A 27,197-nucleotide genomic window follows, 5' to 3' on the forward strand; every position below is an offset into this window, starting at 1 on the left:
TCATCAGAAATGAATTTCCTTGAGATTTCCTTAGGCAGACCCCTTAACAAGAGGCCCCATCCTGTATTTTGAAACCCACAGAAACCATTCTGGGCCAACAACAACACATTGTCAGGCCAACCTAAGTGCACCACATATGGTTTTGGACAGTTTTCCTTGAGCAAAAACTTCTCTTTCTTTTTGTAGGTAAGCCAGAGAGCCCTCACAGGCAGAAGACTGCATTTCAGATGCCTCTGTCCTGCCCTCTCCCTCCCTCCCGATGAATTTGCTGAGGAGGTTGGCATTTACAGTCTTTCCTGCCTCACCCCAACAATCAGGTGTTAGGAAAAGCAGAGAGTTGGGTGTGTTTTCTAAGAAAAGGCCAAGACCCCTTTCTAACTCCCACTTCTACTAGAGACCTCTCAGGGATGGTGGGATGGGGCAAGATTTCAAATTTTGAGATTAAGAACAGGGTCCCAGTAGATGAAAACATTATGTCTTCTGTCTGTTGGGAAACCAATAAAGCCAGTGAAGCTTGTCCAGATCCCCCATGTAGTGAATAAGAACAATAGAATTCAGAGTTCCTGGTGTTCCTCTGGAGCTGATTTTGGCAAGTGATAAGCAGCTTGTAAAAGGCCTTATTATTGAGTGAGCTTTGGCTGCCTGACTTTTGAGGTTGGTTATTTATTTTGCATGTTGTATAACAGGAACATTGGGCAATGCTGAGAAAAGTCCTTCTGGATCAGAGAGTAAGGACTTCTCCGACCACCTCCTCCCACCAGAACCAGATTCCAGCTGCAGAGTCAGGGTCCAGGCTGTGGCTTTCCTGTAGCCCCAGCCACCAAACAGGCCTTCTCATTAGGGGTTGAATACATCAACATTTCCATCAAGTCCCAGCCCAAGAAAAATATATGTATGTGTATAATTTCTCAAACTTACACTGATAATGTGACATGCCTTTGAAAGACACATTTTTAAAGACGCATTTTGGTCATTTGCAACAAACAGTCATCTACGGGGTCCCTGTCATCGCAGTAGGTAGATGCTGTGAAAGGCGGAGCTTTCAGCAGGTTGCAGGGGAAAGTAGCCAAGAGGTCTTCCCCAGGCCGAAACTGTCCCCAGTCCTCTTGGTTCAAGCGTTAAAGCATTGTGCCTCTTATCTCAGGCTAGCCTTGCTGGCTCCCTGAGAGATCCAGACATTTCAGAGACAGTGAATGAGGGAAGTTCCTCTTCTTCCTGTCCTAAACTTTAAAAGTGGATTGAGCCAGCCCTCAAATTGAGATGGTCTCGATACAGGGAACCTTACTTGTGGCTCCTTTTTCACTTTGCTCTTGTTTGGTTTTTATGGGAACCTGAATTTATGAGGAAGTTCTGTTTATAGAGGCTATAAGCAAGTGTTTGTGTCCAGTGATGTTAGTAAAATGGGAAGCAGCAGGAGGTTATAGGTGCCTGGGAAGAGATTTCATGAGCTGTTGAATATTAAATTTTGGATGCTTTTTATTTTGAAGACATATGTCTTGGGAGAGGTGGCCTTTACACTTAAAGTTACTGTTTTAGAATGAACCATCCTCCCTCAGAGACAATGCTTTGTTGAAGAAAGTCTTGGGAGACATGAAATCCAATCATCCTCGTAGAGTTTGTGAGTGTGACTAGGTTAATTTCTTGCACCACAGTCTCTGGCATTTAGGATGGGCTGCTGCTTCGGCTCCTCTATTAGTCAGGATAGGCTAGACTCTGATGAAATAACAAATAAACAACACAGGTTTATTTGTTGCTCACGTAAATAAGGCTTGATGCAGACTTGTTGGCCCTTTTCTGTCTTGTAGTGGTGCCATCTGGTACACATGACCTCCAAGGGCACCATGGTGGAGAAGACGACAGCTGGAAGCCCACCTGCCTTAAACGCCTCATCTCAGAAGTGACACACATCACTTCTGCACATATTTCAGTGGAAGAAACTAATCACTTTGCCCCATTCTAACTTCACAGGATATGTAGAAGCATACCCTGTATATTTGGTGGCTATTAACAGTCTCTTCTCCACCCCCTAGGTACCGACTGACCACTCACTTCCCACCCCACTCTCAGGGAGTGTGTGAGTGATGCTGCTTTTCTAATTCTGCAACAGATTGGACTGTGAACCCCAAACCACCTGTTCAGCCTGATGGCCAGTGCTTGTTTTATCTAAGGAGAGGAGACAGGACAGGCAGTGCTCACCTATTCATTAGGTACGGTCCTCTTCCTCCCACCCTTAGCGCTCACCATGAAGCACACGTTCTCCCTTCTGCTTCTGTCCTCCGAGTCACACTCATGTGAACATAAGAATTGCCCCAGGTCAGATACCTTTGTCACTGGTCCCAGTTTCTAGGTCTGACTGGAGCTACGGGAGTGCTTGATGAGAAAGTGTAAGAGTTGTTCTTTGTGAAGAAGTTCATAGAAGGTTGGGGCAGGCTGTCCACGTCTCTAGTGGTCCTAATGCCCCAGGGTTAATTAATTTATGGCTGAACCTCTGACAAGATTGAGGGAGCAGAATTCCCCAGTCCCTGGGTATCAGTGAGAGAGGGAAATTAATCCCTCCCCAAAGCCACGTTCTCTGTAATTAAGGCAGTCCTTCTCCCAGGAAGAGGGGGGCCGGTGGAGTCATTTCAGATTTCTCACTAGAAGTAATAACCAAATTCCCAGAAGGGACCTGAGAGTTAGAAAGTGGTTGGCTGCTCTTGATCTGACTTAAAGTGTGTAGCTGAACCATAAGCACTAGGGTATATAATACTGTGTGTGTGTGTGAAAATCAGTCCTGTGGCACCTGGTGACTTGGTTGCCCAGCCCTTGCAACAGTTTGCTTCTGTTGTTGTTATTTTCCCTTTGAATCTCAGACATGAGCAAACGAACGAAGTAATTTACTGCCTTTAGTGTCTTCCATAGGAAAGGGATGACTGGAGTCAGTGCAGATCAGTCCCAGGAGTGCACATCTGTCAGAATTTCAACCCAGCTTCCTTGCCTCTGGCATATCTATCTTTCTGAAGGGTAGGCCCTAAACCAGATGTAGGTAAGTTATCCAAACAGAGTGGCTGGTTGGCTGATTAGCTGGTTGTCTTGGATGGGGGGGGGGCATAAATGGAATGAGGTAGGGGTTAGGAAGAGCTGTATCTGAAAGAGGGTCACAATGATTAGTTTCCACTTTCTCTCCCTTGGCTTCACTGCAATACTCTGTGTGGCCCTTACCTTCTAGAATCACTGCCAAGCTCATTATGTTTAAAAGATTTCTAAGACCCAGGTACAACATGCACTTTGGTTGGAGTTTGCCATTTAAATTTATTTCACACGTATACACGTATATCCTTTATAATGTGTTTTAAATTGTCTCTCAGTTATTCCAGGTTGAACTGCTTTTAAAAACTTCTTCACATTTTCTTAACGGGAAAACATTGCTTGATGGTTGTTGTTTACGTTTCCCTCTTTCTTTCCCAGTAACAAAATTTTAATTCTTCAATTTGACATTTTCATGTCTTCCTCTTCCTGTTTTATATCCCTGCTGTTGACTGCCACTTTCCTCACTCAGGTTCCTCCCCAAGGTTCCTCCCTATTCCCAACATTGAAACCGAAGCTTTTTTCTCTTTTCCATGTCTTTAGTTTCAGATGTTGTGTATGATTTCTAGTAAAACTTTTAAGTGAGTGAAGATATTTGACTTTGAGTTAGAATCTCTCAGACTTACATGATCTTTCCAAGGACTTCAAAGTAATTCACCTTAAAAACTAAAATATTCCATTGTAGCACTTTGTTTATCATCTCCAAATATCTGGAAACTAGGGAGGGACAAGTTTCATCCCTTGTATCTTGAGAATGGTCAAATCAAGGTTCAGAGATGATAAAATAACTTTTCCATTGTCATCATCCTACTGGCTGTTTGATGTCCAGGCCAAAATAAGAAAGTGATGGCCTGTGGATTCTGCATTATTACCTCCATCCTGGGCTAAAAATGACATTGCAACAGGCTGACGAAGACTGCTCTGCATCGTGTGGGGGTTAATGGTTGGACAGAGGTGGCACTCTGGGATTAGAGGTCCCAAGAAGGCAGGCCCCCAGCACCTAGGCAGTCCTCCTTTTATACCCTGTGCAGAACCCTGTGGTGAGCCTTGCCTCCAGAGGATGTGGGTGCAGTGGGGATTTAGCTGTCCATAATATTACAGACAGTAGAACAGTTCAAGTGTTGCTTCTTAAAGTAGCAATAGAAATTTTGAAGTGTTGCTGAGGATGTGAGAAAGAATGGCCTTCTCTGCAGCGTCTCAGATGAAGCATTGACCATGAAAAGGGTTTCTAACTGGTTCTGTGATGGAACACATGATGGCTATTGCTGTCACATTGTCAATTGCATGTGTTGCTTTTCTCCCAAGATTTTAAAGGAAGACCTCAAAGATCTCAAGTATTGCTACATTTATGAAACTTCAAAATTCACTTATTTACCTTACTTCTGATTAGTGCTTTTTTAATTTTGCTTTAAGGTAGAGCCCATGGCTTATTTATCATCTTTTCTCTAGCTTCATTGAGGTATAATTGGTATCCTGCAAATAATTAATATATATGATTTGGTGCATTTGGACAGATGACTGGACCTAGAAGACATGCTAAGTGAGATAAGTCAGTCAGAGAAAGACAAATACTGCATGTTTCCTCTCACATGAGGCATCTAAAGTTGTCAAAAGTAAGGATGATGGTCACCAGGGGTTGGGGGGATGAGGACACTGGAGGATTGGTGCTCAATGGGTATAAAGTTACAGATAATACAATACAAGATGAGTAAGTTCCAGAGACCTGCAGTACAACATAGTGCCTTTAGTTAACAGTAACTTATTGTGTGCTTAAAAATTGATTAGTGTTTTTTTTTTTAATGTCATTGGGTTTCTCTCAGGATCTGCCTAAGCATGAGAATTCACCTTTTTAATTTCCTCAGTGCTTCCCAGTTCTGGGAACAGTGCAGAGATGCTCCTCTGTTGGAGGTGAGAGCAGACCCCCCAGCCCACGGTGTCCCTACTCTAGTCAGCACTTCTCTTGCTGAAAAAAGAATCTGGCATGGCCTTATGTTTATTCTCGGTCATCTTCCCAATCTCCTGTCACTCAGAGCTGTCTGAGCCAGGGAGTCGCTGTGGGGATAGGGGATTTTGAGGCCTGGCCTGATCCCAGGCAGATATCCAGCAGCACAGCACTTAACCCCAGGCCAGGCTTCTGGCAACTTCTGTCCTCTGGAAATTTGCCCCAAACCTGCAAGCAAGAAATAGCCACCAACTCCCTCAAACACACAGAGATAGCACTGAAGCCACAAATTATTCCCTAGGCCTTTTCTAGTGCCTTGTTTATAACATAGCTCTGAAGAGTTTTGTAATCTGGTTCCTAGCCGTACAGATTAGAAGCAACAGGAAGAGATATTGGAGTGGGGGCCATGGGGGAAGAAGCTCAGACACACTGACAGGGGAAGTACTGACCGAAGGCCTGACATCCTGAAAAGAGACAGAAAAACAAAATAGTATAACATAATAAAGGATGTTGATTCTGATTACCCTGAGTTAGCTGGCAAAAAGATTTGATGAATTAAGAAATCTGGGGAGCATGTAATAAATACCTGTATATTTCAGGCCATCGAAGAGACTGTTTAAACATTTTGGTGTTTAAAGGATAAGATTCCCTTATCTGTACAAAGCCAATTATTTCTAGCTCGCCATACCTCACCTAAGCCAGAATTATTAGGTATTTCCTGTAATGACAATATAATGCGCTTTTTTATAGTAAGGATTTGAAGCCCTGAGAGGGAGTGGAAACTAAGTCTTGTTTTGTAAGAGTGATTCGGGCTTTGAGTAAGAATGTGATTTGAATGCTGATTTCATTCATTCTCTGATTTGGTAGAGGTGTCACATTTTAGTCTTCATCTGAGGCTCCCTCAATTACCTATAGGCTTGTTCTCACATTTTTTTCCATTGGCCTGGGAGCCACCTGTGATCCTCCATGGAGGCCTGAGCTGTGTGGGAGTGCAGCTCAGGGCTTGGGGTCCCAAACAGGAAGTGACTTCAGTCCTCAAAGAAGGCACTGCCAGCCTGTTGCCTGGGTCCCCTGTGCTGATGAACCAACCCAGCCTATTCGTCACCACCTCTGAGTCAGAAGTCTGGGCAGGGTGCACAGGCTGATGTGCAGATTCCACTCTGGCAACCTGCCCTGTTCTCATGGCCATGAGCTTTCTGACCGGCTGCTGTGAAGTCGCAGGCCTCGCCTGGGTGGGAGGGATGCTGGTTGGGCCAGGGCTTTCTGCTGCCATCATATGCATCTGCAATTACCTCCCTCCTTTTGCTGGGCGATTAATAGTCTGGCCACGCACCTCTGCCAGCAGGAAAGTCTGTTTTGTTCCCTCCTCTCCCTGACCCCCTACCCCACGACACAGCGTGATTGACTTGGCTCAAAGCAAAGAAGCAGTGAGGCTGCAGAGCCCATAAAGCAGTCAGAAACATGTCTCACTCAGCCCTTGTAATTGTAATGCCTTGGCTCGGCCTGTTGCCTCCCTACCCTGTTCTGGCCCTTAACATGCTTCACTGAGGGCTGGTTGCTAATTGGGAAATTTACCACATCCACCTTCTTCGGGGAAGATTCTCATGACAGTAGAACTACTAAGTAGGGCACTAAAATGTGGTAGAACACTGGACTGGAAATCAGAAAAGCTGGGTTCTGGTCCTAGATCAGCTGTGGACTTCTGCTGTGTGATCTTAGACAAATCTCTTATCCATCTGCTGGATGGGGAGGGGGCAACGGTTGCATTAGATGATCTCTACGGTCCAAGTGCTAACTCTTCCATTCTTTTTTCTGTTCATAGAGACAGAAATGTTCTGGTCCATTTTTGAGACTGCCTTCTCTTTTCCTCAGTCTCCTTGGATCCCTTCATCTGAGCCTCTTGTGGTGAAGTAGTTTTTAATTGATTTCTTTTGAAAGCTGCCCAGGGAATATGGAAAGATTGTATTAGAGATACGTAAGTTCTGGAAGTTTTGATTTTGGAGCTGACAGATTCAGAATTAATAGAGTTACTGTAGTCCCATCTGGAATTTAAGTTGCTGAATCACAGGGAGATCAGCCCAGCGAATTGTCTGTGATACAGTAAGATTTGAAACTAGACATCTCTGCCTCAGTTTACTCTCCTGTGAGTGACTTGAGTAGGTGCAGGAGGAATATGCTGAGCCTTCACCTTTCATCCTTAGCACTGCTCAGAAAAAGCCAGGGAGAGGCTGGAGAGGGAGTGGCATCAAACTTGGATACAGAGACCCAGCAAGTGGCAGACTTTATTAAATGCCCAGTGTTCGGTGACGGAGCCAGGCATTGTGGAGCAGAGAGACTAAGAGGACAGCTTTCTACAAACAAACCCTGCCTGTTCTTGCTTTTGGGCCTACATCAAGTTGTTTTCTCCAATTGGCATGCCTGCCTTCTCTTCTTAGCTTACTGAAAATCCTAACCATCCAGCAAGTTCCACCTCTTGTGTTAAGTTTAGCAAACTTTTATGGAGGACCTCGCTGTTCCCCAGCCCTCTTTGGGGGATGCAATGATGAAAAAAGACTTAGTCCCCATCCTTGGGCGGACTGTGCTGTATTGTCCTGCTTGGGTCACCATTGCTTCATGTTTCTTCCTTTCTCCACTCCAGCTAAAACTGAAGCCCCTTGAAGGCAAAGGCTGTGTTTTGGGGGCCCCACAACCACTCCAAGTTGGGCGATTCACTCGAAGGGCTCACAAGATGCAACAGCAGGTGTTACTCCAAGCAAAGGTTTCTTACGACAGAGGATACAGAGAAAGGCGGCAGGAAAAATATACGCATCACTCAGGCACAGGCTTCCACATTCTTCCCGATCCAGGGCCACATGGGAGCACCTGGCAGCAAATCACAGGGACACCTGTGACGTGTCTGTGCCCAGGAAAGTCCACTCAAGTCTCAGGGTCTGAGGCGTTTGCCAAATAGAACTCAGGACTCCAACATTGAAACCAGGTACATCATGAATCTTGTGAAACAATCCTGAGACGTCTTCCTGAGCTGGTACAACATGCCCCATTTCTCTGGACAGAGACATAAGACAGCATGATCAATCAGACATAAGACTATAGGGCCATAGTCCTGGGGGTAGGTCAGGCGTCAGTTATGATGCCAGGCTTCCCTGGAGACACACAAGTGCTGATCAATGAGACCTTCTGTGTTAACTCTTTCTTTCAAACTGTGTCTTGTTGGGTTCATGTACCTTTTCAGAGTGCTTAGTGTGAAATTACACAAGACCCACCTCTCCTGAGCTCCACTCATACATATGTCACTGTCTACTTGCCACGTCCAGTCCCATGGACATTAACACCTCAATATGTCAAAATCTGAGCTCGAACCCCCCTTCGCTGCTCTTCTCCATCTCAGCAACTGTCAGCGTCTTCCACTCTGTTGTCCTTGACTGCCCCTTCCTCTCACCTCCCACAGCCAATCAGTAATTCCCACTGAGTCTGACTCTTGGGCGCATCCCAAATGTGACTGTCTCTCATTCTTACAACCACCCTGGTCCAAACCACATCATCTGTCATCTGGATGACTCACCTTCTTAATGTTTCTATTTGTCTCCCATATGATCTATTCTTCACTCCACACCCGGGATGATCCTTCAAAAGTATACCAAGATTCTGTCATTCCCTGCTATTCCCAACCCCCAATGGCTTCTCAACATGCTGGGATTAAAATTCAAACGCTGTACTCCCATGCTCATTCATCATGCTCCAGCCTCAGACCCAGTGAGTGGGTGTATTTCTTCCTTATGTGACCTCCCTTCGTCCAAGACTGTTCTTGGACAGATGCTAAATGCTAAATGCTAAATGCTCGGATCCTTCTCATCTTTAGTGTTTTACTTCTACTGTCAGCCCCTCCAAGAGACTGTCTCCAACCACCCTATCTGAAGTAACCTTGCCCCTCCCCTCATCTGAAATCGCAATTGTTTATTTGATTATATATTTGCTGTCATTCAACATTGGCTAGAATGTGAAAAGACCCTTTTCTCTCTAGTCCACAGTGATATCCTTAGCACCTAGCACTATGGCAGATTCAAGGTGGGCCTTCAGAAATATCTGTTGATGAATGCAGCAGATAATTAATAAATAATCAGTATGTGATTACTTAAAAAGGATGAGCTGGTCTCTGCCCTTAAGGGTTTACATTCTACTGGAAAGTTGAGTAAGAAGAGGCAAAACATGCAGAAAACTTCTCTGTGCTTCCCAGTATGCATATCAGCATCCTGGGCAGGAGAAGCCAGCAGGCAGCAGAGGGGCCACATTGAGCAGCTCGAATCTCTGTAGCCCAGTGTTCTCTTTGATGGGCTTCTAGGGGCTGTTGGAAGGGAGATACCAGCAGCCTGGAAATTCCAGACAGATGGCACAAATCACAGGTAGTTGGTGTCTCCTGCAGGGTAGAGGCAGTGGGAATTTTGGCGCAGTAGCGCTCGCAGTGTGCTTGCACCAGGCTTCTGGCTTCTTCAGAGCCCGGCTTCACAGATCTCAAGAGGTCCCAGGGACTGTCCAATATTGTTTAATAAATTTCCTTTCTGCTTAAACTAGTCAGAGTAGATTCTGTAGTTGGCAACGAAGAACCCTGGCCTATCTAATAGGTTGAAGGGGAAAAAAAATGGTTGAAAATCAGAATCCTGACTTGTGACTGACATTTAAGCTTGAATGGGAAATGTTAACTGACATTGGAGGCATTACTTCAAAACTGAACTGTTAACACATGTAGCTATATCCAATGATATGCTGTTTCAGGTAGAATAATTTATTTACTCATATGCCTGGGGAAAATGGTACATTTTTATGTGTTTGTAAGCACCATTAAAAAAAGCAACAACAATGAGCATTTGCTTCATTAAGTTATATGCTTTTATAATCCAGCATGATTTTTATTACAAGTATATCAGTTACTAAGTGAAAGAGACTTAAAATATTTTAAAAAGGCAAAACTAAAGGATAATGCTTAAGATTGCAACCTGGGTGATGAAAAAAAAAAAAAGGAAGGGATTACCATAAAAATCAGCTTAGTGGCTAATTTTAGGATTGGGATGGGCTATGCACCCGGCTTCCGAGGTAGCTGACAAGGTTCTATTCCTTGACCTAGACAATAATAAGTTTTTACTTTATAATGCTCTATTAAGACATGCAGTTTTCTATATATTTTACAATTAAAAGTGCTTAAAAATAAGTATACCAGCTACTTAAATGTGAATTTTTTTGGAGGGGGAGGTAATTAGGTTTATTATTTATTTATTTACTTGATGGAGGAGGTACTGGAGATTGAACCCAGGACCTCGTGCATGCTAGGCATGCTCTCTACCACTGAGCTATACCCTCCCCCAGATGTGAATTATTTTAATGCATATGTCCCTTGTGTGTTTTCGTTTCAGGATCCCTGAAAACTTCATTATGGATTTCATCTCTGGGAACACGTGAGTTCCTGTGTAAGTTTAACAGAGAGTTAACTTAAAATGTGTATCTCTTCCCTTACCATCAAAGTCATACAAATGAAAACAAAACACCAAATTGGCAAATACTTAAAAAATGTTATTACTAAGTGTTGGTGAAAGTACGAAGAGTTAGGTACTTATGTGTCCTGCTGGTGGAAATGTAAATGAGTACAACCTTTCTAGAAAGCCATTTTGCTTGTGTACCATGGGCCTAAAAGATATTCATACTCTTTTTTTCCCAGTAAACTCAATTCTAGGAGATTTATGTTAAAGAAATGATCAGAGGTATACGAGAAGATATATGTACAAGAATGCTCTTTGCAGCAGTTTTGTAATAGTGAAATCTTAAAAACAACATAGATGTTTAACACTCAAGAAATAGTACAGCACAAGATGACATATCATACAGCCATCAGTATGGATGGTTTTGAATGTAGGCACATAGAATAATAATGATGATGAGGATGGCCAACATTTATTAATCACTTACTATTTGCCAGGGACTACTACACCTCTTTACGTGAATTCGTGGATCCTTGCAACAACACTTTAAGGTGAATAGTATGATTTTTCTCATTTTGCAAATAAGAAGACTGAGGTTCAGAAAGGTTATGTAATTTGTCCAAGGTAACACTATAAATAAGCAGTAGAGCCAGGGCTTGAATCCAGGCCTGAATGCTCCAAATTTACATAAAGGCTGTTAATGTTAGTAATCTTTGGATGATGGGATTATAGTGATTTTTATTTTCTACTTTATATCTTCCTTTATGCTTTCAATTTTATACAATAATCACTTACCAATTATGTCATCAGAAAAAAATGGTAGCTCCTCCTAGATATTCCTGCCACACAAGGATATACTGACTTCTGTTACTAAGTCGAAGTGTCCAGGGACGAGGGCAGGACCAAGGGTCTTGGGGTGGGAAAGACTGAATAGTTCCCTTTGGCTTGGCTTCGCCTGCTCCAGGGCTAGTCCAGATTTTTCTTAAGAACACTGCCTCTAACTGGGCTGGATAAGCAGCTGCCTTGGTTTGGGTTCTTTGCTTCCATACAAGTAGAATCTTGTTGAGGAGAGGAATGGCATGTGGGCAGTGACAAAGGGCAGAAACTGCCTGCTTTTTGAATTTTCTGCTAAAGTTCCCCACTTAAAGTCCTGTGCTTCACACTGCTAGCCTCATAGCTGTGTGTTATACAGCAGGAGTTCTGACACCTCTGGTTGGCTTCTCTGCCACCTCTACCTTTATACCAGGGGTCAGGTAGCCTCCCTCTGGCTCTGCCTGGGTAGCCGCCTTGTCCAGGAGGCCTCGTGCAGCCCTAGCAAGTTGTACTTAGCTCTGCACTTTTTCCATCCATGAATCAGCGACTCCACCTTCCATCCAATCACAGCCAGTCTTTTTCCCCAAACTTGGATCTTTTGAGGGAAGGTGAGGCAAGAGAATGCAGCAACTCAGTGTGACCCCTTCTCTAGGCCTGAGAAAACTTACTCAGTACTCCTGCCTCACTACGAATGAATCAGTACATGAAAGAAAGACACTCAGGGAGTTTGCCCCCAGGTTAACTGAGAGACCTGGAAATGAAACCCAGCTCTCCTGCTTCCTGGGCCCCCTGTGCTGGCTATATTTAGCCCAGCTGCCCCGAGCCTTGTCCACCTTGTCTGAAAGCCAAAGCAGGCACAGTTTGCTCATAAACATTCCCGTGCCTGCCAGCTCACGCCAGCCAACCATTTAGATGCTGATTTTCGAATGCAAGTCTCCCCTTGCACCCAACTCCCAGGGCCTTCAGAGAATATACACCAAGGGATCAACAGCCCTAGTTTTTCCCAAGGCCAAGTGCCCTCAGCCAAATGCCAGAAAATGTAAGGCGTGTCTCTCACCGCTTCATCTTGGCAGGGCTCAGCGAATGACTCCCTCTCAGACCCACTGTTCCTGGTCACAGTTCTTTGAGTGAGTTGACCTACTTTCTTCCTTTCAGAGGGAAGACAGAAACCAATAAATGTCTCCTGCGAGTACTCTTGCTTTCAGGAACATTGATTCTGACTCCTGGCCCCTAGTCCTTTCCATGCTCCATTATCACTCTGCTCTACCCGCTTCAAGCATGACCCAATCAGAATCCTGAATGTTGCTTACTGTCCCCATTTTACAGCTGTGTTTTCAGAGGCAGTATTGCCCACACATCACAGGGATGGGGACAGAGCCTTCCCCACCTTTCTTTCCCTGCTACAGCCCACATTAAGTGGCACGAGCTGGTCTGAAGTGGCTTCCGCATGCGTATCTCTTGGGAATCAGCAGGGTGTCTCTGATTTTGTGACTGGCGGCATCATGGAGTAAGAGACATCCAGCTGGAGGCCGCCGACTTGATGATTTCCTACACCTTTGGTGTGGGCCTCCAAGAAGAGTCTTAGGTAGCTCAACTCTTTAGTTGCTTTGACAGGCAGATTCCTATGGACAGTGCATACAGGTGACCCTTAAATACCTACATTGAGATTTTCTGTGGCAAATAGATCATTTAAGCTGTCTTCACCCTTCCCGGTCTGCATGCCATTGCCCACTTCCTCCAGCCATCAGCTAGAATCAGCCTGGAAAATATATACTCATTTTAATGTCAGTCTGAGAAAAATTAGTTAGATGGATAAACTTGCTGAGGTTCAGAGGTAAGGTGTGGCTGGGTCATATAATGGATCCAGAGTGCCTTTGGGATTATCTACTGGCTTTAATAAGCTGTGTTGTCTGTTCTCCATGACCACAGTGATTGAGCTTATCTTATTTAGTGCCCCATCACTGGCTGCTTTGTCTCCTTTCTTCCCAACTTGCCCCAGTGTGCAGAGCAGATTATAGATAACCGGCCTGCCTTCTAGCATCCTATCAGATTTCATTTACATTGGGTAACATGCGATTTTTAAAAAGTTCCAGGTCCTTTTCATCAGCTCCAAAATCACATTGGAGTCATGGTGGCCACAAGCGGCTGCCTCTCAGCAGCCTGCTGGGCCAGGGTTAGGGTGAGCCCGCCCTCTGGAGAGCTGAGCGGGTGGCAGGTGGTAAGACAGAGCGTGGCTGCAGACAGTAGCCAGGGAGCTCTACTTCCGGGGGACCTTTCATACTTGTGGCTGTAAAATGTCTGTCCTCCCTATCCAGTCATCTGGGTTGGTTGGGGGCAGAATGAGAATGAATTAAAGGACCTCTGTCTTCCCAGACCTGGAGAGGGGAGGGGGCATGAGGATGAACTGCAGGCAGTAGATAGAGAGGGTGATATTGCTGAGGATGTGAATGATGGAGGGGATGATAATGAAAGTTATTACCTTAACGTATGCCTCGAAGTTTCCCCGAGACTCTGGAGGGAGAAGAGCCAGATTGGCAGGGTGGAGAAAAGGGGACAGAGCTTGGAAGAAGCTTGCAGAGCCGACCCTGTCATAGCACGTGCACTCAGAAACTACAGTGTCTATGAAACCTTCTGTGATGAAGGATACTTTCTTTGTCTATACTCTTTAATATGGCAGTTATTAGCCAACTGTGGCTTTTGAACCCTTAAAATGTGGCTGGTGTGGCTGAGGAACTGAATTTTTAGTTCAGTTGTAGTTAATTTAATTGATTTAAATTTACCCAGCTGCATGGGGCTAGCATTTGTCCAATGACAGCGCAGCCCGAGAGTCACAGTTGACACTGGCACGTGGATGCGGTCTGTCACCGTGCTTCAAAGCACAGACTCTGCAGCTGGCAGCCCTGGTTTGCCACTTACTAACTCTGCAACACTGGACAGGTTACCTAACCTCTTTGAGCCCATTTTCTCGTCTGTAAGATGGAGAGCACAACAGTGCATACATCACAGAGGGCTGTTGGAAAGACTGAATGAAGTAATCCATCTAAAACTCTCTACAAAGTGCCGGGCTTGGTGAGGCTCTCAGTAAATGGTTGCTGTCAGGCTGTTTTGATGTTAAGATGTTATGCTGTTTAGTTCTTTCTTATTTTCCTGTGCTTTGGCCCTAGTCACTGAGCATCAATAAATCAAACTGACTTGCTAAGTGCCTGGAGGTGTGAGTTTAATGACATTTGCCCTTATTGACTCCCTTGAGCTCCATAGCAAAGGATCTGTTATTTGATTTTGTAACTTTATTGTGTCTGAGCCCTGAATGAAATGAGATTTTTTAATGAAAGAAAAGATGAAATAGTCAAGGTCAGAATAATAACATGAAAAATCACATGCCCCACATTTCCAACTTCCTGTTCATTGAATAGGCATTTACTGAATCTTTACTGAGAGACTAGTGATTACAAGCACAGACTTTGGAGCTAGACTGCCTGGGCTTGTATCTGTTACTTACTAGCTGTGTGACCTTGGGTAAGTAACCTAACCTCTCTGTCTCTATTTCCTTATTTGTCAGCTGGGCATAATAATAGTACCTGCCTCATAGGGTCATAAAGTTTAAACGAATCAGTACATGTAAAGCACTTATAGAATTACTTAGCACTTATAAGCACTTGATAAGTATTGGCTGATGTGATTACTATATGTTAGGCACTATATTAGGTGCTGGGAAAAGGAAGAGAGGTAAGTACCATCCCCGCCCTCATTAAGCTTATAGGCTAGTGGAAGGAGAGAGCTACATGAACATAGAAATGCAATAAGGTATTATAGACACTAAAGGTGGAAGCATACTCAGAATACTGAGGAGACACCAAGAGAGAAGAGATCAAGTTGGCTTGGTTGGAGAGCAATCTGGAAACTTGTCATAGAGCTGGAGAACAGGTAGTAATGGGGTGCACAGCAGATACGTGTTGACAGACATAAACGAGGATGATGAGTCCAAAGAACTAAAGGCAATTGATAAATTGGATGCCTAGGATATAAGGGAGAGAGAGTTAGTGGAACATACGGTTGAAAAGGTCAGTAGGAAGCAGGTGCTGAAAGACCTTATATGTTAAGTTTAAGAATTTGTACTTTATCTTGAACAATGGGAAACCATCAAAAGGTTTTAAGTAGTGAGGTACCATGATCAAGGCATTTTAGGCAGCATTGTTGGGGGACAAGACTGGAGACAGAGATACCAGCTAAGAGTCAATTGTAGTAATCTAGGCATGAGATGATGAGATTGATGACCTAAAGAAACTATTATGGGGACGGAAGGGTGGGGAACTGTACTGGAGATGTTACGAAGAGATCCAGTCACCTGATGAATAAATGACAGAGAATAGAGAAGGAGGACCAATTGTGGAGAAGTCTGTGGAGTCATTTTGGGACATACTGGGTTTATGTAAGGCATTTGATAGTGGTTCTGGAACTCGTGGAAGAAAGAGATTAGGACTAGAGATACAAATGTGGGAGACATTGGAACTCTGCATCAGCCCCCCTTTTTTTCTCATTCTCTGCTTTCTTCCTAAGTTGTCTATTCCCAAGGCTTTAAATACTGTATCTATGTTGATGAATTCAATTTCTAAACTTCTGTCTCTAGCCCTGAATACCTCACTGAGGTCTATCTGGACTTCCACAACCAGCCATCTATTTAAGATCTCCAGTTAGTTGACTTAATATTCTTCTCGAATGTAACATGTCCAAAACTCAGTTCTTGAAGCAATCCCCATCCCAACTTGCTCTTCCCCTTGTCTTTCAGTCTCAGTGAGTGGCACCCACTGTCTGTCTAATTGCTTAAGCCAAAAATCTAGGGATCAAACACTCTGATTGTTCCTTCAAGTTGCCTTTGTCAGGATTCCTTCCTCTGCTCATCTCCATAGAATCTCATTTTACTCTTCAAGCTCTCCTTGAAGTGGTCCTAAGACCATACACTCCCCACGGCTTCAACAACCTCCATCCATATCCTGACTCATAATTCAACAAAGATTCATTGAGTACTTACTAGGTACTGTCCTGGACGCTAGAGATACAGCAGGAACAAGACAAATAGAGTTGTCACTCTTGTGGAGCTTACATTCAAGTGGTGGGGAAGACATATAATACACAAGCAAACTGGTAAGTGAAACATAATTTCAGATGACAAGAAGTGCTAGGGAGAAAAAGAAAATGGTGATGTGATGAGACTAGGGTTGGGGCCTGCTTAGTTGGGATGGTCAGGGAAGGCATCTCTGTGTAGGTGACACTGGAGCTGAGATATGGTTGATGAAAGGACAACTTAGGCACATACAGAGACCCTCAAGAGGGGACAGATTATAGCTGAGAGCAGAGCAAACAAGGAGGGCAGAATGGGATAAGGTCAGAGACTTGGGAAAGGGCTCTGTCTTACTAGGTTAAAGTAAAGAGCTTAGATGTTATACAAAGTGTATTTGGAAGTCCTTGGAGGGCTTTGAAACAGGGAGATTGGTATGATATGATTTATATATTTAAACGTTGGCTCTGGCTGTCACGTGGAGAATGGCTTCTGCAAGCAGGGAAACCATGGAGGAGACCGTTGCAGTGATTTAGGGAGAGACGAGAGTGGCTGGGATTACAGTGGAGGCCGAGGACATGGAGAGAAGTTGAGAGAGATGAATTTGTTTATTGGAGATAGGACTGGTGGAATTTGCTGGCTGAGGGATGGGAGATGAAGTAGAGGAAAGACTTACAGGTCCTAGCACATTCCCTAGTAAGTGCTCATTGAATATTTGTTGAATGAATGAGTCAAGATTTGCATGGAGGTTTTTGAAGCTGTGGGAAATATATGATCTTAGGATCACTTCAAGGAAAGCCTGAAGAGTAAAATGAGATTCTAAAGGGATGTGCAGAGGAAGGAGTGCTTACAAAAGCAACTTGAAGGAACAACTAGGGTGGTAGGAGGAGAAACAGTGAAGTGTGATATTACAGAAGGCAGCCCCACTTCCCTCTCCAGAAGTAACCAATGCTAACAGATGGGTGGGTAGCCTTCCAAATCATCTTTGTATATTTACATACATTCGCAAATGTTTATATTACATGCATATGTAGTTTGGTTTTTATGTAAATGAGCTCGTAGTACATGCATTGTTCTATCACTTGCTTTTTAAAAACATAACAGCTTTATTGAGCTATAATTCACATACTATACAATTTGCACAGTAAAAGTGTATAATCAAGTATTTTTTAGTATATTCACAGATGTGTGCAACCACCACCATAGTCAGTTTTTAGAACATTTTCGTCACCTCAAAAAGAAATCCTGTATTCTTTAGCTATCACCCCCTTATCCCCACTTCCCGCCCCAAACCCTAAGCAACCCCTAATCTCCTTTCTGTCCCTACAGATTTGCCCATTCTGGACATTCACAGAAATGGAAGCACACGACATGTGGTCTTTTGTGACTGGCTTGTTTCTCTTAGCACATGTTTTTGAGGTTCATCTATGTTGTAGCATGAATCAGAACTTCCTCCTTTTTGTTGCTGAATAATATTCAATTGTACATACAGACCACATTTTCTTTAGCTGTTCATCAGTTGGTGGACACTGGGTTGTTTCCACTTTTTTGGCTTTTATGAATAATATTGTTATGAACATTCAGTGACAGGGGTTTTTGTGTGGATATATATTTTCATGTCTCTTGAGTGTATACCTAAGAGTGGAGTCACTGGGTAATACAGTAGCTCTATGTTTGACATTTTGAGGTCCTGCCACACTGTTTTCCAAAGTGGCTGCACCATTTTACATTCCCTCCTGCAGCCTATGAGGGTTTCAGTTTCTCCACAACCTTTCTGGTGCTTGTTAGAATCTATCTTTTTGATGATTGCCATACTCAGGGGTGTGCTATCACTTGCTTTTTAATTTAAGATGCCTTCAGTATTTTCCCATATCAGCACATATAGGTTTCTTGCATCTATAACTGCTATGTACTGTTCCACAGTGACCATGCTTTTTAAGGTGATCCTGTCTGTACCATTGTGTTCTTTCCTCCCCCAGGGCTCCGCAGCCAGGACATAGAAACAGCACTGGTGGGTGATTGCATTGATCCAGATTTGGAAGTTGTGTGGCAGGTAAGGCAGAAGGAGATGGTGGGAATGGTGTTGACGGTAATGGTAAGAGAGTGCTAGTGAGTTATCCACCTTGGTGCATATCATTCCTGTGTAAGTGACAGCGACAAGGACCTGGAGTGGATGATATAGCATAGTGGCTGGAACCTTCAAAGTAGGGGTTTTGCATGACAGTGAAAAGATGGTTTTTTGCTTTATTTTGCATTTACTCATTTCCTTTGTTGAGTTTTTCTTTCCTTTTTTAAGATTACATCATTCATTGCTTTGCTTTCTTAAACAGATGATTCAGAGCATAATATAACCTTGTTCTGTGACTCAGAGTGGCCATAATGACCATCTGCTTTTGCTCTGGACCTGTGGGGCATGTAGGAATATGTCATTCTCTATTAAATGGGTCCCAGATTTCTGTGCTTCTAAAATTCTATGTCATTTAGTTTCCTGCTTTACCCTTTTTGGCATCAGAGGCTGAGATCAGTGTATTCTAGATTCTTCTAACATACAGTTGTTTGACCAAGAGATGATCCCATGCATCTCCTGTGAAGTTCATGTGTCTTATGATAGCAATTTGAAATGCTGTTTAGATGATTTTTTTTTCTTCTAGGTCTGTGGCTATATTATGGCAGAGGTTATGATAAATCTGATCTCCAGAGAAGTGTTGGTGATTCTTTAATTTGATATAAGTTATTTTTGGTAAGCTAGTTTTCTAGCATTGAAGAATTTAATGAATAAGTTTATATTTACCTTATCCACACTCTTTTTAATGGTAGAGACTTGCTCTGTGTAATACAAGTAGCCACTAGCTACGTGTGCTACATGCTTTTTAAATTTAAATATAAATTAATTGAGTAAATCAAATTAAAAGTTCAGTTCCTCAGTAGTACTAGCCACATTTCAAGTTCTCAGTAGTCACATGTTGCTAGTGGCTACCATATTGGAGAGTGCAGATACAGAACATTTCCATCATCACAGAAAGTTCTATTTTTTAGCAGTGGTCTAGAGTTTGAGTCAGTCTCCTTTCAGGTTTTACCTTCCCAGACTGGAGTCTCATGTCTTTGGCATGTCTTTCTGCAGCAGCCATGTTCCTCCTATTCTGTAATATCTCACGACCTCCCCGCTGATCATGTCACTTGCCCTCTGTCAGTGTATTAGTTCCTGTTGCTGCTATAAGAAATTACCACAAACTTCATGGCTTAAAACAACACAAATTTATTATCTTACAGTTCTAGAGATCAGAAGTCTAAAATCAGCCATTTTCCAGCTTCCAGAAGCCACTTGCATTCCTTGGTTCATGGCCCCTTCTTCCATCTTCAAAGCCAGCACATAGCATCTTCAAATCTCTCTCACTGTCTGACCTCGGCTTCACATTGCCTTCTGTAATTATGACCCTCCTGTGTCTCTTATATGGACTCTGTAATTAGATTAGGTCTGCCTGGATAATCCAGGCTGCTATCCCATCTTAACATCCTTAACTTAATCACACCTGCAAAGTCCCTTTTACCATGTAAGATAACATATTCACAGATCCCAAGGATTAGGACATGGGCATCTTTGGGGATCACGATTCAGCCTACTGTAGCAAGCAGTCTTCTCCAGTGGCATCTTGTTTTCCTTGAGGACCAGGGCTGCACAGAGTACATCACTTACTGATGTGCCAAGGTTTAGGCAAAGGAAGAATAATATTTTAAAATCTTATTTTCTGCCTCCATCCTGTCTGAAAATACTGAATTTTGGTTTTTCTGACTCCTCAAATATGATCTGTGAGTACAGTGACATAGGATTATCTTTTAGGCAAGACAGATCCACAGCTGACTCAGCATCCTATCAGAGTGTTTGCCCCACTGTAACACAGTTACTCTTTCAGGACTCATCTCTCCAACCTTTCTTCTCAAAAACCAAAAACCACACACATACACAAACAAACCCTCCAAACTGGGAGCTTGTTACATTAACCACAGCAAAACCTCCTGAGCTTCTCTTTGCCAAGAAAAGGGTGACAGATGAGTCATTCCTAGTAGAAGCTGCAGCAGAAACCACTGCAAAATTGGTCTTCTACTTCCAGTCTGGACAAGATAGCATAGACTCATTTCTCCCTGCTCCTCCCAGCTAAGTATAATGATAAATCCTAGAAATAATTCAAAGGGCAACCAAAGGAGAATTCTGTAAGATGTAAAGAGGAACACAGAATGGTTAGGAATTCCAGGACCGGAGGAACACCATGGTAGCCAGCAGAAAAAGGGGACCCAGGCCCAACATTTCCCAACCCCCACTAAGCAACAGACAGTGACTCGGGTAGTCTGCTGCTTTCTCTGGATTGAATGGGAGTTCTGCTGACAACACCAGGTGGACATGGCAACTCCAGCAAAGGGAATCTAGCAGGGAGCCCCACTGACAGTGAGCAGTCAGGGAAAGTGCTTTCCTTTCCCACCAGGCCAGAGACTGCCCTATGCCACCAAAAGATACTGTGCGACCAAAGCGCCATCAAGGGGAAATCCCACCACAGCAAGTAGTCTGGCTTAGAAAGCCTTTGTCCCCATGGTCTTGAGGATCTCCTTTTCCCATAAGAGATACCAGGAGGGCATATAGCACTGGCAAGTGGGGGTGCCGCCAGAATAAGCAAAGCCAGAGATGGTTTGTTGTTTCTACAGACTAGAGACTCACTTCCTCTACCCAGATGCATCAGGCAACCCAGCCTAGTGAGGCACCTTCTGCTCCCCCAGGCAGCACCAGCAGGGACCAGTGGGGGCCCCATCAGTACCGCATTAACCAAGCAGACCAAAATAGCACCACAGAGGCTCTGAAAAGTAAATCATCATTGAAATCACAGCCTGCAAAAATTGGCCAGGACCTATGTGCTAAACCTAAACAGTGACTGCCTGCTGAAATAGAAGATTTAAATGGTCTCCTAACATAGTAGCCAAAATGTCCAGAATACAATAAAAAATCACCCATCATACCAAGAAGCAGAAAATCACAGCCTGAATGAGAAAGGACAGTCAGCTGACATCAGTACCAAGATGAATCAGATGTTAGAATTATCTGACAAGGAGTTTAGTGCAGCATCACAAAAATGCTTCAATAAGCAATTGCAAAGTCTCTTGAAACAAATGAAAAAAAAAAAAGAAAAATCTAAGCAAAGAAATAACAAGTTATAAAAAAGAACCAAACAAATTACAGAACTGAAAAATACAATAACAGAAATTAAAAACTTGCTGGATAGGCTCAATAGGATAGTAAAGATGACAGAGGATAGAATCAGTGAGCTTGAGGATAAACCAATAGAATTTACTCAGTCTAAACAACAGAGAGAAGATAGACTAGGGAAAAAAATAGAGCCTCAGAAACCTGTGGGAAATAACAAAAGATCCAACAGTCATATCAGAATCCCAGGAGGATACCCAAACCAGACAAAGACAGTAGAAAAAAGAGAGAAAACTATAGACAATTATCTCTTATGAACTTAGAAAGATCTTCAACCAAACAGTAGCAAAACAAATCCAAGGATATATGAAAGAATTATACACCCTGACCAAGTGGGATTTATTCAAGGTATGTAAGCCTGGTTCAATATTTTAAAAATCAGTGTAGTCCACCACGTGAACAGACTAAACAAAAATCATATCAACTGGCACAAAAACACACATTTGATAAAATTCATCATTTATCCATGATAAAAACTCTCAGTACACTAGGAATAGAGAGGAAATTCCTTAACTTGATAAAGAACATCTACAAAACCATACAGCTAACATTATACTTAATAGTGAAAACTGAATGCCTTCCCTCTTAAGATTGGGACAAGGCAAGCATGTCTGCTCTTATTTCTTCGATTCAACATTGTACTGGAAGTTCTTGACAGCGTAACAGTAAAAAATACATCATTTATAGTTGCTCCAAAGAAAATGAAGTATCAGGTGTACAGGATCTATATGTTGAAAATGACAAAACCCTGATGAAAGAACTCAAAGAAGACATTAGTAATTTGAGAGACTTACTGTGTTCATGGATTGGAAGACTCAACATATTGAAGATGTCAGTTCTCTCAAATTGATTTATAGGTTAATGAAATCTCTATCAAAACCCCAGCACGGATTCTTATAGAAAGACTTATTATAAAATTATATGGAAAGGCAAAGGACCTAGAGTCCTTTTACCTAAACATCACATCGTATACAGAAAATAACTTGAAATGGATCACAGACTTAAAGTGTAAAACTATAAAACTTGTGGGGAAAAAAAGCCACAGGAAAAAAAATCGTCATAGCTTAGAACTCAGCAAAGAGTTCTTAGGCTTGACACCATAAGCATGGTCCATAAAAGGAAAAACTATTGATTAGATTTCATCAAAATTGCAAAGTTTTGTTCTATGAAAAATCCTATTAAGATGAGCTACAGACCAGAGAAGATACTTGCAAACTGAGTATCTAACAGAGGATTTGTATCTAGAATATATAAAGCACTCTCAAAACTCAAACTCTCAAAAAGAAAATGGGCAAAAGATATGAACAGACATTTCACTAAAGAGGATATACAGATGGCAAATAACACATAAAAAGATGTTCAACACCATTAGTCATTAGGAAAATGCAAATCAAAAAAACACAGTGAGGTATTACTACACATCTATCAGAATAGCTAAAATACGAAATAGTGACACCAAATGCTGACAAGGATCCCAAGAAACTGGATCACTCATACATGTGTTCTTCAACAGATTAGTGATTAAATAAACTGTAGGATATAATGTGCCATGGAATACTACTCAGCAATAAAAAACTTTGTGCAATAACTTGAATGAATCTCCTGGGAATCTTGCTGAGTGAGAAAAGGCCAGGCTTAAAAGGTTACATGGTGTATGATTTATTTTATTTTATTTTATTTTATTTTATTTTATTTTATTTTATTTTTATTGAAGTATAGTTGATTTACAATATTGTGTGTTTCAGGTGTACAGCAAAGTGATTCAGTTATACATATGTATGTATATATCTATATTCTTTTCTTTATTCTTTCCCATTATAGGTTATTACAAGATATTGCATATAGTTCCCTGTGCTGTGCAGTAAATCCTTGTTTACTTTATTTATGGTAGTGTGCAGTTAATCCCATATTCTCAGTTTTTCCTTGCCCCCCTTCCCCTTTGGTAACCATAAGTTTGTTTCCTATGTGCGTGAGTCTTTATGTTTTGTAAATAAGTTCCTTTGTATCATGTTTTAGATTCTACATTAAGTGATGTCATATGATAATTGTCTTTCTCTGTCTGACTGACTTCACTTAGTATGATGATCTCTAGGTCCATCCATGTTGCTGCAAATGGCATTATTTCATTCTTTTTTATGTCTGTGTAATATTCTGTTGTATATATATTGTATGATTATATAAGACTATTGAAATGACAAAACACAGAGATGGAGAATAGGTTAGTGGGTGCCAGGGGCTAGGGAATCTGGTGGATAGAAGGTGAGTGTGGCTGCAGGGGGAGCAGGAAGGATGGTTGTGGTGATAGTACAGTTCTGATTGTGTTGGTGGATACCTCAACCTACATGATAAAATTGTGATAAAATTGCATACAACTCAATATACAGGCACATACAAACAAATGATTACAAGTAAAGCTGGGAAAATCTGGACAAGATCAATGGTTTGTAGCAGTGTCAATACCTTGGTTGTGATATTATACTACAGTTTTGCAATATGTTACCACTTTGGGAAACTGAGTGAAGAGTACGTGCTATCTCACGTTGCTTACAATTGCATGTGACTCTACAATGACCTCAAAAATAAAAAGTTTAATTTAAAAAAAGACAAAAAATTGGGGCTTGAACATTTTGCCAGAAGCTGGACTAAGGAGTCTGGCTAATATGTGGGCATGAAATTAGTTGGCCATCTGACTAGCAGACTGGATAGTTACAAAGACCAGTGACTTCCCCAGCTTGAGTATGCCGCCCCTTCAGGAGCCTCTCATAATCCAGAGAGGCATTGTTTACCTTCTGGAAATTCTTATTAGCCAAGTTTAATTAAAAATCACTTTCATGAAAAAAGCAAGCATTTGCTTCGTATCAGAGGGCAGCACTAGGAAATCAAAATAGGGTATCTCAACCTGTCCCCTCCCCAGCCCTTCTGAAATAGGAATCACTGGCCTGATCATTGTCCATGGAGTCACCACGTGAGGCCTGAATGGACTTGTTAACTTTGCATGGTGAACAGACACCACCCCTAATCCTAGCCAGTCAGCTGGCTCTGACCACAAGAGAACCTATGAGGGGGAACCAGAGACTATGGATGATTGTCCACAAACCCCAGTCCTTTGATTGGCCAAAACCTCCAAACATATGCTCCACCTTCTTCTTAGATTCAACACCTTCTTTAGGAGGCGCTCAGAGGGTTTTCATGATCTCTTCGTAAAAGCCCTTTTCATGCCTGTTCTCCAGACCTGGAGCATCTTGAACTTACTTGATTTTTATAGAGGGGAAACTTGACTTCACAGAGGACTGAAAAAACAATAGGAACAGTACATTTTCTCTTAATATTAGCTTTAAGTTAGTATGTAGAAAAATTGACTTTATTGTTATGCAGTTCTGTGAATTTTAACACAAGTATAGATTCATGTAACGACCTCTACAATGAAGATACAGAATAGTTCCTTCATCCCCCAAAACTCCCTAATTCTGTCCCTTTGTCATTACTTACACCCCACCCCCAAACCCTGGCAACCACTGATGTGTTCTCCATCACTGCAGTTGTGTCTTTTTGAGAAAGTTATATAAATGGACTTGTACAGTAGGTAATATTGAAACCAGCTTCTCTCAGCATAATGCCTTTAAGGTTCATCACATTGTTGCATCTATCAATAATTCATTTAAGCACCTTTTTTACTTAAGAATTATTCCCCAATTCTATTCAGGTTAGTTCTCTAGGCAGGCTTTGTAATAGTATAGCAACAGTATAATCTATGTGCAATGAAACCACCTTTGGTCAAATGACTGACAATTAACATTTCTCTTAGCCAATTCTTAATCTGTTTCTTTTGATGAAAAAAAGTGGAGAAGCAAGAAGTAATTTCTACACAAGCATTGTAGAGTTCTACAGTGAGAAAGCAGCATCTCTGACTGCCTGAACTATTCTGGAATTACCTCTCTCACCACTTGGGAAACCTACCAGGACACCAGTGGCCAGTGGACTTCTAGACATATGCTTCTTGCCCAAGAGCCTCCATGTGGTTCTAGAACCAGTCCCACACAAAGGAATGAGTGCAGTTGCCTAGGAGGTAATGTTTTAAGGAGTTTTCTTAAACTGCTTTCCTGAGTACCCCAAAATCATGTCAGAAATTTCTACCATTTGAATCACTCATTTAGGCTAAGGAATTCCAGAAGACCTCTCCAAGAATGCAAACATGGTCACTTATGAGGGTATCCCATTGTGAAGTTGGGCCCTGAGGAACTGGAGCAAAAAACCTGATTTAAATTGTGGGACAGGTCCAGAGTGGTGCTCAGTGCTAAGGACTGGGAACCCCAGCTTAAATTAGAGGTGGGGTCAGGGAATGACCCTACAAGGCTGAGTGGCAGTAAGAGATACTGGAACCCAGGGAGGTGGGCTGAAAAGTGGGGGTGGGGTGTCAAAAGAGGAATTGGGACATGCTAAGAACAAAAGTTGCCTATTTCATAAATATACCTGGATCGTGCCCTGGTGGGCCCCACTTTTTAGGTGGAGAGCTAGCTGCCTTGTTTGCTTTTGTCTTACCTACTTACTGAGTCAACACTAAGTAACAGCTCTGAAACCCAATTCAATAGAAGAGTGTTTATGAATCCAGTGTGCTTAGCCTGAGCTGAGGAGAAGGGCACCCTCTGACTGTAGGGGAGCTTTCTATTTTATTCAGTTTCCCCTTCTTTTGTGTTTATAGCCTTTTCTCCTTCTCCCCACAGGCAGGCCACTGTGGAAGTCATACTTGTGAAAGGAACTCAGCTGCCAAGTAGTGAAGACTTCAGGTGGAGGATGAATTGAGTCAGTTCCTGTAAGGGAGGGGATTCGGTCTCGGGGGGCTGAACTTCTCTTGGAACTGAGGGCAATAGGACAAGCCTTGCATGTGGCATTTAAAAAGTGAGCTCCCTCCTGCCCGGGGTCAAACAGGACCTCCGTCTTGTTCACCAGTGTTATTTTATAGCCTCCCCTCAACCCCCAGACATGTACAACTAGTGAAGTAATGGTCGGTGTGCCTGCCAGGAACACAGCTAATTTCTGTTAATTAGCCATAGGCCAGAAATTAGTAAATTAGTAGATTGTGCTTGAGTTGAACATTTTCAATCTAATGGTTCATGAAACAGACTGCTGCTTATTTTATTTAGGTATAAGTGACTCTTAGTGCGTCAAAAGGATGTTTAAAACAGCAAAGGAATAATCAAAAGTACAATTTAGCATCTCAGTTCAGAAACAGATTCAAAGTGTATAATGACAGCAGCCCTTGTTGAAATCAGTGCAGTAACAGATTGACAGTGGAAGCACCGGAACAGCACAGTGTCATTCCTGATGGGTTCCAGCCGTGACACCTGGACTCCAAGCAGGTGTCTTGTGGTGTGGCCCAGGAAACGGAAGAACTGAGCATTCTGATAGTCCAGACCTTGGCAAAGTAATAGTCGCAGAGGAAGTGCTTTTTGAGAAAGAGCAGAAGTGAAGTGCACCTAGGAAGCTAGTTCGGTGTTTGAGACCTAAAGGCAAATGGGAAAGAAATGCATCTTTAGAGCCAGTGCAGTCAGAGCCTTTCATGTCAAGGCACGAACATTTTCAACCAGGGCAGCAACCTCCCCTGCA

At 42.6% G+C, this 27,197-nt stretch overlaps 1 long non-coding RNA gene across 2 annotated transcripts in view; it reads left to right on the plus strand.

Annotated features, from left to right (window-relative positions):
- The window catches only part of LOC123614646 (uncharacterized), a 39,959-nt gene extending 13,281 nt beyond the window's left edge, over positions 1-26,678 (plus strand). Inside the window, exons 3-6 of one of the 2 annotated variants that reach the window (XR_012504827.1) lie at positions 10,414-10,467; positions 18,325-18,398; positions 18,997-25,659; positions 26,315-26,678. This is a non-coding gene — a long non-coding RNA (uncharacterized LOC123614646). The remainder of the gene's footprint in view (positions 1-10,413; positions 10,468-18,324; positions 18,399-18,996; positions 25,660-26,314) is intronic. The other variant, XR_006722095.2, reaches the window with a different exon arrangement.
- Positions 26,679-27,197: the final 519 nt, after the last annotated feature.

The sequence above is a fragment of the Camelus bactrianus genome, chromosome X, assembly GCF_048773025.1.
Source record: "Camelus bactrianus isolate YW-2024 breed Bactrian camel chromosome X, ASM4877302v1, whole genome shotgun sequence".
Lineage (NCBI taxonomy): Eukaryota > Metazoa > Chordata > Mammalia > Artiodactyla > Camelidae > Camelus > Camelus bactrianus.